The sequence below is a fragment of the Mauremys reevesii genome, linkage group 12 (assembly GCF_016161935.1).
Source record: "Mauremys reevesii isolate NIE-2019 linkage group 12, ASM1616193v1, whole genome shotgun sequence".
NCBI classification, from domain to species: Eukaryota; Metazoa; Chordata; order Testudines; family Geoemydidae; genus Mauremys; species Mauremys reevesii.
The window spans coordinates 44,030,939-44,045,410 of record NC_052634.1 but is presented as its reverse complement, the minus strand read 5'-3'; the positions used below and the strand labels follow the sequence as shown (position 1 = coordinate 44,045,410).

Sequence of the window (14,472 nt, the reverse complement as noted above, 5' to 3'; positions counted from 1 at the left end):
CAGGCTGGGACCAACCTACATCAGTGGAATACCCGACAGAGACAAGGGAATAATTGTCACCTGTCCATGGGAGGATCTCCCCTTGGCTGAGTGAAACATACATGGACTCACGATGTGCTTGGGAGCAGGAAGAACTGGGTTTGCAGATGCAGGGAGCTCTACCGGAGCGAAGACAAACGGACAGGCTCAGTGAAAGGAAACCAAACTGTTTTCTACAGCAGCCTGGCTCAACTGCTTCTCCCCAAAAAGTCTGTCATATTCAGTCTCCCGAAAGAGGTAAAATCAGTCACTGCCCCTTTCTGTGCGGGGCAAAGCTTCAGAAGATGGAGTTCTGCATAACCAGCCTTGAGATCCAGCCTTAGTGACACCCGATTGCACAGGAAACCCATCCCTCAGCCTCCCCGGTATCATCTGGCCCATCTCAGCACCACAGTCTGTGACGTATTCGTGCTTTCAAGGGCTGGCTCAAAGATAACAGTCATAAGTAGGGCCAGTGTTTGCTGGCAGCGAAAACAGAGTAATTGACAAGCATGAGCAATATATAATCCTTTACAACATGAAAATGCATTGGGGGGAGGGGACAGGAGCAGTGATGAGCTGCCAAAATCTTAACAACCGGTTCCCTATAAAAAGTTCTGATTTAAGGGAGGGGAGTGGGGGAGGGGCCCTTGCAGGGCCTGGGCCAATTGCCCCACTTGCCCCCTCCCGTCTCTTCTGGCCAGCCCTGGAGCTTGCAGCAGCCCCCCCCCCCCTTGCTGGGCCATTCAAAAAGTGGCAGCAGGACGACTCCAGAGCTCAGCTGAGCTGCCCAGCTGGTGCCAGCGGCTGGCCACGCTGCAGCTGGGGGGAAGCGGGGGAAGGGCTGGGGGAGCCTCAGCCTCCCCAGCTGGGAATCCTGGGAGCAACAGGATGGTCCGGCCCACAGACCAGAGTTCTTTGCCCACCCCCTGGCCCTTTAACAACCGGTTCTCCACGGAGGTCTAATTTTAGCAACCGGTTCTTGAGAACCTGTGGGAACCGGCTCCAGCTCACCACTGGACAGGAGCCAGCTGTGTGGGGAAGGTGGGGCCCAGACACTGGGCATTGAGAGCCTGGAGCCGGCTGTGTGCTGGGGAGACAGGGCATGAACCAGCTGTGTGCAGGGGAGAGGAGCAGGGGAGAGGTGCTGTTGATGCCGTCTGCGCTGCAGCACAATGAGGGTGCCCAGCGTCCCACTGCCAAGTGCCCCATCTCCCAAGGGGAAGCTCCAGTGTTTTTTCTGAGCCCAGACTTGTATGAGGAGGGAAGAAATTGGCAGCAAGTCTCAAAAGCAGCCAGCCCCCAGCCTCTGCCCTGTGCCCTGGGGAGGAGTCAGGGGTCTCCAGGCAGAAATGTGGGGTTTGTGACCCTGCATCCCCAACCACCTTCTGTTCAGCTATTCTGGATACGAAGGGTGATTCCAGAAATGAAGAGTAATTTCAGGGGGAAATGCAGTAATAGCAGCAATTTCCGGAAAACACTGGCCCTAGTCATAACATTAAATACAATAGTCTCAAGTTCTATACCTGTGTTCATCAGATCTGTCCCTCTGCCTTCACATAGTTCACTCTGCTGGCGGGTTCCACCTCTTCCCCCATCTGTGTCTGTCTTGTCTAGTTAGACTGTAAATTCTTCAGGGCATGGGCCATCTTCTATTCTGGGTTTGTGCTGTGCCTAGCACAACAGGGGCCCATGGTTCATTGGCTCTTAGGCACTAAGGTCATGAATATGAGTTATAAGAATAAATCTCCTGCCACTTTGAGCCAAGGAAGCCGGCCTTGGGGTGTTACGTCTTAAAAATGAGCTGGGGTTAAAACCATGGAATATTCCTTGAGACAAGTATCCCACAAATTCCACTGACCTCCCTTGTTTTCTTTCCCTTCCCAGGGTTTCCAGTTTCCAAACCTGATGTGATCTCGCAGCTGGAATGAGGGGAACAGCCGTGGGTCTCAGACCTCTGTGGCTCTGAAAAAAAGTGCTCCCGAGAGCCGTGTGCACAGGTGAGGAATTGGGTGAACCATCTCAACAACTGTCTGTGAATACAGGAAACATTTGGGATGCCCTACAAAGACTCTCCAAGTTGTAAGTGCTCCAAGTTCAGAACTGTTCCCTGCAGATGTGACCTCCAGACTCACAGCTCTGCTGGTGCCCCTCACTCCGGACCCGCAGCCCCCTGTGCTACCTCCAGCTCTGACGGTGCGCCTCACTCCCGACCCGCAGCCCCCTGCACTCCCTCCAGCTCTGCTGGTGCCCCTCACTCCCGACCCGCAGCCCCTGCTATCCCAGTCCTGACCTCCAGACTCACAGCTCTGCTGGTGCCCCTCACTCCGGACCCGCAGCCCCCTGCGCTACCTCCAGCTCTGACGGTGCGCCTCACTCCCGACCCGCAGCCCCCTGCACTCCCTCCAGCTCTGCTGGTGCCCCTCACTCCCGACCCGCAGCCCCCTGCGCTCCCTCCAGCTCTGCTGGTGCCCCTCACTCCCGACCCGCAGCCCCTGACATCCCAGTCCTGATCTCCAGACTCACAGCTCTGCTGGTGCCCCTCACTCCCGACCCGCAGCCCCCTGCGCTCCCTCCAGTTCTAACGGTGCCCCTCACTCCCGACCCGCAGCCCCTGCCATCCCAGTCCTGACCTCCAGACTCACAGCTCTGCTGGTGCCCCTCACTCCCGACCCGCAGCCCCTGCTATCCCAGTCCTGACCTCCAGACTCACAGCTCTGCTGGTGCCCCTCACTCCCGACCCGCAGCCCCTGCTATCCCAGTCCTGACCTGCAGACTCACAGCTCTGCCGGTGCCCCTCACTCCGGACCCGCAGCCCCCTGCGCTACCTCCAGCTCTGATGGTGCGCCTCACTCCCGACCCGCAGCCCCCTGCGCTCCCTCCAGCTCTGCTGGTGCCCCTCACTCCCGACCCGCAGCCCCCTGCGCTCCCTCCAGCTCTGCTGGTGCCCCTCACTCCCGACCCGCAGCCCCTGCCATCCCAGTCCTGACCTCCAGACTCACAGCTCTGCTGGTGCGCCTCACTCCCGACCTGCAGCCCCCTGGGTTCCCCCCAGCTCTAGTGGTGCCCCTCACTCCCGACCCGCAGCCCCCTGCGCTCCCTCCAGCTCTGCTGGTGCCCCTCACTCCCGACCCGCAGCCCCTGCTATCCCAGTCCTGACCTCCAGACTCACAGCTCTGCTGGTGCCCCTCACTCCTGACCTGCAGCCCCTGCTATCCCAGTCCTGACCTCCAGACTCACAGCTCTGCTGGTGCCCCTCACTCCCGACCTGCAGCCCCCTGGGTTCCCCCCAGCTCTAGTGGTGCCCCTCACTCCTGACCCGCAGCCCCCTAGGCTCCCCGCTGAGCGCCCCAGTCACTGCGATACCGGTGCCCCTCACTCCCGACCCGCAGCCCCCTGCGCTTCCTCCAGTTCTGACAGTGCCCCTCACTCCTGTTCCGCAGCCCCCTGCGCTCCCTCCAGCTCTGCTGGTGCCCCTCACTCCCGACCCGCAGCCCCTGCCATCCCAGTCCTGACCTCCAGACTCACAGTTCTGCTGGTGCCCCTCACTCCCGACCCACAGCCCCCTGAGCTCCCCCCAGCTCTAGCGGTGCCCCTCACTCCTGACCCACAGCCCTCTGGGCTTCCCCCAGCTCTACCAGTGCCCCTCACTCCCGACCCGCAGCCCCTGCTATCCCATTCCTGACCTCCTGTGACGTTATGAGTGTAATATAATATTTCATTGAAAGGTGACAGGGCCAGAAACAGTTAATTAACTCACCTCACCCACTGACCTGACCCATGGGTGAACCTTGAGGACTGGTTAGGAAGATCTGTAAATGAACAGAGCTTTGAAATGCAAGTCTGCATTGTTAGAGGTAGAAGGGGAGATGTTTGCTCAGGGCTTGTGATGTCAGCAAACAAGTCTCGTCTATTGCTGTAGTTTTAATTCAAAGATCAAAAAAGGAATATTAACATTTATAATGAAACTTGAGTGAAATAGTATTATTGTCTCTGTGTCTCTTTGAAGGTTGTGCTAACCTGGATCTGAACTGTTTAATGGGTAAATTACCCTGTGCTAATTGCCAGGATGTTTGGGAGAAGGAGTTAAGTCTATTGTTTTCTCAGGCTGAAAGGCTGCTGGAAATGTATAAGAAGCCTGGGACATGATCCTGCTTCATCTCAGATCTGCTTTGGGTTTCAAGAGGGGGAAACCTTAAGCCATAAGGATTGAGATCCCGAGTCACTGACTGGAGCCACCCTGAATATGGACATTGGACTATAACCTCTCGACCATTTCTAAAAGGACTTTTGGCAACTACAAGCTCACTTCTGCTATGCATCTGAACCTCAAGAATTGAATTCAAGTCTGTCTGTATATTGATCTTTTAACCAACTTTCCCTCTCACTTTTCTTTTTTAATAAATTCTAGCTGAGTTAATAACAATTGTCTGTGGCATGTATTTTGGGTAAGATCTAAGTTATAATTGAACCTGGGTATGTGGCTGATCCTTTAGGATTGGAAGAACCTTTTCTTTTATATGATGAGATCAGATTTTCAGGAATCATCATCATATTTGACGTGTGTGTCTGGACGGAGGCCTGAGGCTGGGCACTTTAAGGGAACTGCGGGGTTTGGAATTCTGAGTGACCAGTGAGGTGCTACAGAAGCTGTTTTGTGCTGGTTGGTAAATCTAAGTATTGGAATAACCACCAGCGTTTGGGGTGTGTCTGCCCCGTTTTGTTTGCAGTTCACCCTGATTGAGTGACCTCAGCTGGCTCCCACGGGCAGCACCGTCACACTGCTCCTTTCTAGTCACACTTTCTACACATCTAACATTAGTATATAATGTAATACAGATCTATCCCATCACCTGCCGGAGGTCCTCTGGTAACGTGGATTCGGCGGCAGGCCTGCGGGAGGTCCTCTGGTAACGTGGATTCAGCGGCATGCCTGCGGGAGGTCCTCTGGTAACATAGATTCAGCGGCATGCCTGTGGCAGGTCTGCCGGTCCTGTGCCTTCAGCGTACCACCACCGAATTGCTGCTGCAGCTGGGGCACTGGCAGAGCTCCCGCAGGCATGCCACCTAATCCGCATTACCAGGGGACCTCCTGCAGGCAGGCTGCCAAAGGCAGCCTGCCTGCCACCCTCACAGCGACCGGCAGGCCACCCCCCGCAGCTTGCTGCACTGGTGCCTGGACCCGCCCCTGTCCCTGACCCAGGGCAGAGGATAGTGAAGCTGAACATCCAGAGCTTGCAAGATGAAGGAGCAGGGTGGTGAAGCCTGGCGGTGTTGGCAGAACGGGAAAGCATCAGAGGGTTCTGTGGCAACCAGGGGGATTGGTGGGAGTCAGTGAGGGAGGAGTTCTGGCAGTCGTGCAAACACCACAACATTAAAGAAACCAACAGTGCCACAGCACTTGCCTGTGGGATTTCCACAAGAGCATCCAGGCAGGGGAGCCAGTCAGCGTGTGACTGTACGACCGGATCAAGCGACAGCTGCCCGAGTTCCAGGAGATGAGGCTGCAGCTGGCCGATATGAGCGGGAGCACTGAGTGAAGGGAGGGGCGGCCTCCCCTGACATTTTTGCAGCCTGCAGGGAATGGAGACAAAGCAGGGGGATGCAGGGACTCAGGGCAGGCCCCACGGATCCGGTAGTGCAGGACTATAGTCGCTGGAGGAGGAGAGAGAGTCCTGTGAGAGGAAGCTGCTGGTGGGAAGCAATAAGTGCAGAGTGCAAACCAGCCAGCTGAGAGTCATGGGTGTCTAGAAAAAAAAACAGTAGCGGGTCCCATGGCGTAATGGGCAGCACTCAGGACTTTGAATCCTGGAATCTGAGTTCAAATCTCAGTGGGACCTCTTGGGCATATGTTGGTTTGCTGCAAAGCCTTGGAGCTCAATGTGCTTTGTTACTCTCTCCCTGGCTGAACTAGAGTGATTTTTTTTCTCCTCCTCCTGGGTCACTGGTGCCCATTGGCGATGGGTCTCTGGTCCAGCTGGGCCGCTAGAGGGTGGGGTCCTAGAACTTAACCGTCTGGCTAGAGATTCCTGCGGGTTGACCTGATGTTGGGTTTCTTGCTGCTTCACCTGATGCCCACAACTTTGGTCCCTGTAGCTGCAGCTCTTCCTCTTGCCCACATGGCATTTAAAGGAAGCAGGGCCAGGGCCAGGCTTCCCAGGCTGGAGCCCAGCACCTCTCCTCCTCTGGGCACCTGGAGCAGAGGCATATGGTGCTGACGGCTCCAAGGGAAGGCTTAAAAGCCACAGAGCAACCGAGGTCAGGGCCAGAGGAGGGCAGGACCATGCCTATGTGTGGCCTTCAGATGGGCACAAAAACACCCAGCCAGCCTGCTCCCTGCCATGCCAAACCCCCACTGAAGACCACCCACAGGCCAGCATGCAGGGCGGCTGCTGATGCTCTGTGGCCAACATCAGAAGATGGTAGGAAAGCAGGGCCAGCCCCCCTGGTGGGGCCTCTTACCGTTCCCACTCAAGGTGCTCACTTTGGCAGTGGGGCAGGAGATTTTACCCCAAGAGGCTTTTCCCCAGCTGGCGAGAAGCAGAGAAACACCCAGGCTCCCAAGGTGCTATGTAGACACCCCCTCCAGCACAGGGACAGGCGCACACTTGGAAGAGGGAAACTGCTCCACACTCTAGCCCGGGCAGCCGCCCATTTTCTTTGGCAAGTCAGGAAGGGCAAAGGTGAGACTGGAAGCCCCTGGGGCTCATGCCCCAGCCTTTGTGACACCCAACCCCCAACTCCTTCCTGGGGCTCTAGCTGAAGCCAGAGCATTGGCCTGAGCAGCCAAGAAGAGGTTCCAGCCCTGAAGGGAGCAGGACTTTCAGCACAAAGGTAAAACTGCACAAGCACAACCACGAAGGGACTCGACCCCTCAATTACCTGATCTGAAGTCAGGCGCCTTATCCATTAGGCCACGTGGTCACACAGTAAAAAGCCCTCCAGGCACTGGAAAAGGCCGACACTGACGCATCCGACGAAGTGGGGATTCACCCACGAAAGCTCATGTTCCAATACGTCTGTTAGTCTATAAGGTGCCACACGACTCTTTGCTGCTTTTGCAGACACTGTGTTTCTCGGGTCAGCTACTGAGGGAGGCCGAGACTCTCTGGGCACAAGAAGTCGAGTTCCCAGTGAGACGTGAGATTTAATCCTCTGGAGCCAGGTGCAGGGCTTTGGCAGGGAGGCTCAGGCATGGGGGATTCGGGTGCAGCGGACGGACCGGCTGTCTAGGTGCAGAGATTTAGTCGCACTGAGGAGGAGGAGGAGGAGGAATCCTGCTGACAGGCAGTGGCCAGGGCTGGTGCAACCACTAGGCAAACTAGTCAGCCGCCCAGGGTGCCAAGTGGTTGGGGCACCATAAAGCGCACTCAGGGGGGGCGGGGGAGTGGAGGTGAGCTGTGGCAGGGGCTGGGGGAGGTGCGGGGGGAGGGCTGCCCGCAGCAAGTAATGGGGGGCGGGAGTGTGTGTGCAGGGGAACCGCTCCCTGTCCCAGCTCACCTCTGCTCTGTCTTCTCCCCTGAGCACGCCGCCCCCGCTCTAATTCTCCTCCCCTCCCAGGCTTGCTGCACTAAACAGCTGATTGGCACCGCAAGCCTGGGAGGCGGGAGAAGTGGAGCGGCGCCCGGTGTGCTCAGGGAGAAGCGGAGCAGAGGTGAGCTGGGGGGGGGCGGTGCTGCAGGGGGGGCAGCCCGGCTCTTCCCCATGGCCCCCGCCCCTCCTCTGCCCCAGCCCCACCCCGCCCCCCCCTCCGCCCCTGCACTCACTGCCTGGTAAGTGGAGTGACCCAGCCCCAGCCTGGTCCACTCCTGGCTCCCAGCCACGCTGCCGGCGAGTGCTGTGGGCGGTTCCCCAAGCTTGGGAGCCAGGGGAGCAGAGCAGGCTGGGGCCCCAGGCCGGCGTGGGGGGAAGCAGAGGGGGGCTGGTCCCAGGCCTCTGTGGGGGACAGGGGGGCTGGCTACTTCCTGCAGGAAGTGGAGTGACCCGGCCCCAGCCTGCTCTGATCCCCTGGCTCCCAGGCTTGTGTTGGTGTTGGCTGGATTTGTGCGGGTGTTTGTGTATATTAGCAATTGTGTGTGTGTGGCTGGATTCATGCATGTGTTTGTGTATGTTTGCAATTGTGTGTGTGTGTACGTACGTGTGTGCGAATGCTCCGCTGCCTTCTGCCGGCGCGACAACTGTTTCTCTGTATGTCACAGCCCCCATACCGTCGACCTCGATGGTGATTTCCCCATCTTACAACGGCTGGCTGGCCTAACACGTCTCCCCTCTGTGGAGTGTGGCGGGGCTGCAGCTCACCCCCTGTGGGGCAGGAGGGCCAAGGTGTGGGGTGCTGGGCTCCAATGCACCTGGAGAGCAGCTCAGGTGAGGCGGGCAGGGTGTGTGGTGTCCGTTCTGCATTGTCTGGTGCTGGGCCAGTGCACAATCCCCAGCCACGCCGCACAGCGCACCCCGAGAGGGAGTGGGGGGCCAAGCAGATGATCCAGCACGATGGGATCATTCTCATGGGTAGCTGTCCAGTGGCAGTGAGTTCCACAGGCCTCAGCACACGCTGTGTGGGGCAGGAGGTCCTTGTGTTGGGAGCAGTGGGAGTGAACTGCGTGCAGTTGTGTCTGTGAGCACGATTGCAAATATTATGGTGTGGGGGGGTGATTGTGAGTGCGGCTGGGGATGTGATTGTTGCTGTCTTTGGGGTTGGGCTAGCATGTCCCTCTGGGTGTGTTGTGTGTGAGTGTTCTTGGGATTGTGTGAGCCCCTTTGTGCGTCAGTGTGCGTGTGCGTGTGCGTGTGTCAGTCAGTCACTCTCTTGCTGCAGGATACAAAATCCTGCAAAGCCCTTTCCTACTGGTTAGCCCAGCAACGCACTGATACAAACAGTGTCACAGTCTCTCTCTCTCTCTCTCACCCCAGAGCAGGGCTCAGCCCCACCAGCAGGGGCAGCAGGGACACACACGGCTCTCCGGGGCCAGCTGGGGCATTGGCCCATCACGACCCGGCACCGTGCGGGGGCCCCCCACACCGGGCGGGGCTCTGGGGGCGGGCACAGCAGGGGGCGGGGCTTTGGGGAAGGGGCGGGGCAGGGCTCTGGGGCGGGGCTTTGGGAAGGGGCGGGGCTTTGGGGAAGGGGCGGAGCGGGCAGGGCTTTGGGGCGGGCACCGCCGGGGGGGGGGCTTTGGGGACGGGGCGGGGCTGGGCTCTGGGGCGGGCACAGCGGGGGCCGGGCTTTGGGGAAGGGGCGGGGCCGGGCTCTGGGGCGGGCACAGCGGGGGCCGGGCTTTGGGGAAGGGGCGGGGCCGGGCTCTGGGGCGGGCACAGCGGGGGCCGGGCTTTGGGGGAAGGGGCGAGGCCGGGCTCTGGGGGCGGGCACAGCGGGGGGCTCGGGGCAGGCCGGGGTGGGTCTGTCTGCGGGGCTTTGGAGCCGGGCTCACCCGGGGAGGGGGCGGGGATGGGGGCAGCGGGAGTCGGGGGGGGACACGTAGGGGCGCCGGGACCACGTGGATCCAGCGCCGGGCAGAGCCAGACCCGGCCCCCGCGCAGCCGCTTGGTGCGGGGGGGTGAAAGGGGCGAAGCGGCGCAGCACGTTCCTGCGCGGGGCAGCGTCACACCCTGCACGGGGGGGCGGGGCCGGGGCTCTCTGGGGGCGGGGCGGGGGTGAGGAGTTGCGTTGGGGGGAGGTGTCAGGTTGACCCAGGACCCGCCCTCACCTGGGCTGGCGAGGACGGAGGCGCCCCGGGGCAGGCTGGGAGTTGTAGTTCCTGGCTCGTCTCAGAGCGGAAGGACGCGCCGGTTGCTCAGGCAACGTGCCCCCTCCCGGTGCACTCTGGGAAGCGTTGTTCTCTCTCTCTCTCTCTCTCTCTCTCTCTCTCCAACGGGCAGAAGCAGCGCGGAGTGAAAGGGCTTCACCCCTCCCCCCCCCCGCAGTGACCCTCCTGCCAGCCCCGCCCCAGCGTCCCCTCCCCACCCTGTCCGCTCTGCCCGGCCTTTCCCTTCGCCCCCCCCGCCACCCTGCCCCCTTCCTCCTCCTCTCACCCCACCCCCCTTCCTCCTCCTCCTCCCTCTCCCCCCCAGCGCCCCGCCCCTAATTGCCTCCAGCCCATTTCTCCATGCCTGGGCCCCACGTTCCCATCCCCCCACTGCCCCAGTCCATCCCCAGGGTGGGGGGTTCCTCATCTCCAATCCGCCCCCACCCATCCACTCTGGGCTCTAAATCCCACATTCCCACAATGCACCTTGGTATCCCCACCCTCCTCTATCCCTAATCCCCCTAGTCCCTTCCCTTGGGTCCTCCTGGACACCCCAACCCACAGTCCGGCCCCCACATACATCCCAGTCACTCATTCACACGCTGAGCTAGTTCTTCAGGGGCCCCCACAGCCCCCCAAACTCCTCCATCCATGAGCCCCGTGGGCCTGTGGCTGGGAAGTGAGGGAAGCTCCCACTTTGGCTGGGCTGGGTGTGGGTGTTGATCTTTTCCTGGCTTGTGTGTGCTGAGCTCACAAAGGCTTTTTGCTCCCGCTGTCCTCCCCTTATGCAGCCCAGGTGGGGAAGGTGACCTGGATGCAGGGAGCCCTGATGTCGCTCCTTGCTCCCCCTCACAGCCCCCTAGGGGGGCCCGGAGGAACATTGGGGGAGCAGTAGCCGCTCATCACCGCTATCTCCCCCTTCTCTTCCCCTCCCTCCCCCCATGCTCCTATGCCGGGAGGGAGCAGGGAGAAATCTGGGCACCACCCCAAGCAGCACTCCCCTGCCAGCCCGGAGCAGTTTCTGACTTTACACCAGCAGCACACACCTCTCTGCCACCGTACAGCACCGCCCTTGAGCATGGTACCCCTGGGCAATTCCCTGGTGGCACCCACCCCTAAGGCTGGCCCTGGCTATGGGCTTCAGAGGGAGTGACCAGACCAGGCGGCCATGGAGAGCTTCAGCCCCTGTTCTCCCCTCCCAGCTTCTAGCAATCAGAGGCCAGGGACATGCTTCCATGCTGATGACAGGTACTGCTCGATAATGATCCAAAGTACATTCATATTCCTCATCTGAGTCAGATGCCACCCACTGAAGATTGATTGTCCTGTCTAGTGGTTCAGGTTCTGTAGTGTCTGCATCAGAGTGTTGCTCTTTGAGGACTTCTGACAACATGTTTCACACCTCGTCCCTCTTGGATTTTGGAAGGCTCTTCAGATTCTTAAACCTTGGCTCAAGCGCTGTAGCTATCTCTAGAAATCTCCCGTTGTACCTTCTTTGCGTTTTTTGTCAAATTTATAGTGAAAGTGTTCTTAAAATGAACATGTGCTGGGTCATCACCCAAGACTGCCATAAAACGAAATATATGGCAGAATGTGGATAGAACCATGGAGTAGGAGACATACAGTTCTTCATCAAGGTCTTCAGTCACAAATTAATGCATTATTTTTTTAACGAGCGTTTTCAGCATGGAGCATGTCCTCTGGAATGGTGGTTGAAGTATGAAGGCATATGGATGTTAGCATATCTGACACGTTAATACCTTGCAATGCTGGCTGCAAAAGTGCCATGAGAGAGCCTGTTCTCACTTTTAGGTGACGTATACAAGACACGGGCAGCATTATTCTAGTAAATGTAAACAAACCTGTTTGTCTCAGCAATTGGCTGAACAAGAAGTAGGACTGACTGGACTTGAAGTTTTACATTGTTTTCTTTTTGAGTGCACTTATGCAACAACAAAAAATCTACCTATGCAAGTTGCACTTTAATGATAAAGAGATTGCACTACAGCACTTTATATTTTACAGTGTAAATATTTGTAATAAAACTATATATAGTGAGCACTGTACACTTTGTATTCTGTGTTGTAATTGAAATCAATCTAATTGAAAATGTAGAAAATCAAAAAATATAATAAATTTAAATTGATATTCTATTGTTTAACGGTGTGATTAAAACTGAGATTAATCATGATATTTTTAAAGTTAATTGTGTAAGTTAACTGCGATTAATTGACAGCCCTACATTTGAATTTTTCTGTCCCATGCAGGACAAGCTGGAATATCCGTGTGCAGGGAAAGAGCCTGGGGGGAATTGTGCTGGGAAATTATTTCCTGTTCTGACATGTCCCCAGTTGCCCTTTTTGCCCTAACAGGCTGCAGCGCAACATCCATGTTTTGCTCCAGCTCATTCCGTCCTCCCAGGGGCCGGGGAAGGGAAATGGCTGCAGTGGAGCCAGTTGAGGGAGGGATTAGCAGGGAGTTGCTGGCGGGTTCCCTTGGCGGGGAGAAAGGGCAGTAAATACATAGGGGGTGGGAACTTCCAGGGAGGTTGGTCTGGGTGGGAGAGGGCAGGAAATCCCCAGGGTGGGGGATAGGGTGTGACAAACCTGCTGGGATTTGTTTACTGTGAGGCTCCAGCATTTCTCAAATGTGGCCACCAGGGGCTTTTATTGTGGCCACAGCCTCCCGGGCTGTAATTGAGGGGGATTCGGGGGCAGCAAAGCAGCGGCTCATCCCCCCGACTGCCTGCAGGGGCTGGTCCCTACCCCCTTCCGGAGTCATAAACACTGCAGGAGCCGGCAACCAGCGGGAGTTCCCCTCCTCCCCACGTGCGGTGGGGCTCAGGCTTCAGGCTTCTGCTCTGGGATGGTGGGCGACAGGCTCAGTCAAGATACATGGAACGTAGGCTGGGTGGGGAGAAGTCTGTGTAACTCATCCAGTTATTGATATACATGTGACCTCGAATATTACCAATCTGTGTCCCCCCCCCAACCAACCATCTCCCAAACAGACCCTCAGTCTGGAAAGCATTCATCCCTCATGTTGTTGAAAAAACTCACAGCAAACAGAAGAATCTCAGCTTTTAAAACAATTTTCCAGCAAGACAAAGAAACTCACAGCTGTAGACTCAGAAAACACTCCCAAGGAATTTTAACAATACATTGTTATGAAGAACTTAAGTGCTAAAGAAACCTGATTTTCCAACTAATTTAAAAAAAATCTTCTCAAATCATCATCTTTAGAGTGAATCTTATTCTGCTTTTTTAACCACACAATTCTCCCCAAAAGGAGAGGCACTGGTCCTGGAGACACTGCAATACCAGGTCAATGCATGCGGTGGACAGAGCAAGCTCCTATTCCATCCCCTTGTTTCAAAAATCAATTTAATATACAGTTCTCAAATAAAGGACCTATCAGATACAACTTTAGATAATGTTTCTTCAAGGTTCCCAAGACACAGACCAGGTTTTCATCTCAAGGCCAAAAGACCAATAACATCAAGACAATTGATCACGGCCTTGGATAGGCCAAGAGACTACTCACCCCATCTGAGCTCAACGAGCCAACTGATACGAACAGATTTAAATTTTATTAGAGAATATTTAAAATAAACGATACAAAGTGTTTGAAGCGTCAGTTATTGTGTCATTGGGGGTAACATACAGGTTGTGGGGGGATGTTAGCATTTTGGTGTTAGGCAGTATATACAGATACACAGTCTGTCATGTCCCCAATGCGGGGTATACGGTGAGAGAGTTCAAGGTACAGCCAGCAAGCAGTGAGGGCACATCACTCATACAAACAGCACTACACTTATCTTAGCCAAAGGCCGAGAAGCGATGCTGTTAGTCTCGGATGTTAGGCAGCCGCTCTTCCCCCACTTCTTTCTACTTCAGCACGAGGAGCACCCAGACACGCACCAAACACCATTCACGAGTCTTTGATAACTAGGTAACTCAAAGTGATGATCACTTCCCCGAAATGACTCCACTGGAAGAATTCAAAGCAAGAGCCCTTAACACACAATTCTGTTCAAAGACAGAGAAGTCTTTCACCCTCCTTCCTCTTGCTGGTTTCCCTGTACACGCCTAATTTGCATAAACCCACCCACTGACATGTGACTAACAATCTCTCACTGTTAACTCTTACAGCAAAACAGGCCAAAGAAAGCCTATGCAAGCGCTATACCGCAGCCCCACTGCTCTTTTCTGCTCCTTCTCAAACGTACAGTCATCAGGCACACATAAGATAGTTTTGCTCCATACCAGTCCAGTTCCTTGTCTAACCACTGCACACACATGGTATACCGTACCCTGAGCTGATTCCCGACTTTTGCGCTCAATCCAGGAAAACGAGAATTGAGAGAGAAGCTGTGCAGGGAAGTCTTCCTCAACTTGCACTCCACTCCCCAAGGGCCTTTCGGGCTCTTCTGTGGACTTCAGGTTCCATTTGATTGCCAAGGTTTATGGTCTTATTAATTAGCCATCTCCTAATGCAAGGATGCTACATGTCAGACTAAAGATCGATTTTCCAAAAGAGCTGAGAAACAGAACTAAAGCTGAGCATGAGGTGTTACATTTCCATGAACATCCAGAATCTGACTGTGCCCTGGCAAGTTCAATGCTTCCGAAAGAAATCAGAAAATAAGGAGCCCGTCAGGTCCCCCTGCTAGCACCCAGATCTAGTCAATCTGCTGGGAAATAAGGAAAAG

At 56.2% G+C, this 14,472-nt stretch overlaps 1 protein-coding gene, 1 non-coding gene and 1 pseudogene across 2 annotated transcripts in view; 1 reads left to right on the top strand and 2 right to left on the bottom strand.

The window, feature by feature from the left end:
* Positions 1-14,472, bottom strand: part of LOC120375429 (zinc finger protein 551-like) — a gene marked incomplete at both ends in the record, with an annotated part of 536,130 nt that overhangs the window by 194,882 nt on the left and 326,776 nt on the right. The window lies entirely within an intron of this gene.
* TRNAQ-UUG lies at positions 5,787-5,858 on the top strand. The gene has a single exon. It is a non-coding gene; the product is annotated as a tRNA-Gln (tRNA).
* LOC120376494 lies at positions 13,048-13,300 on the bottom strand (annotated as a pseudogene).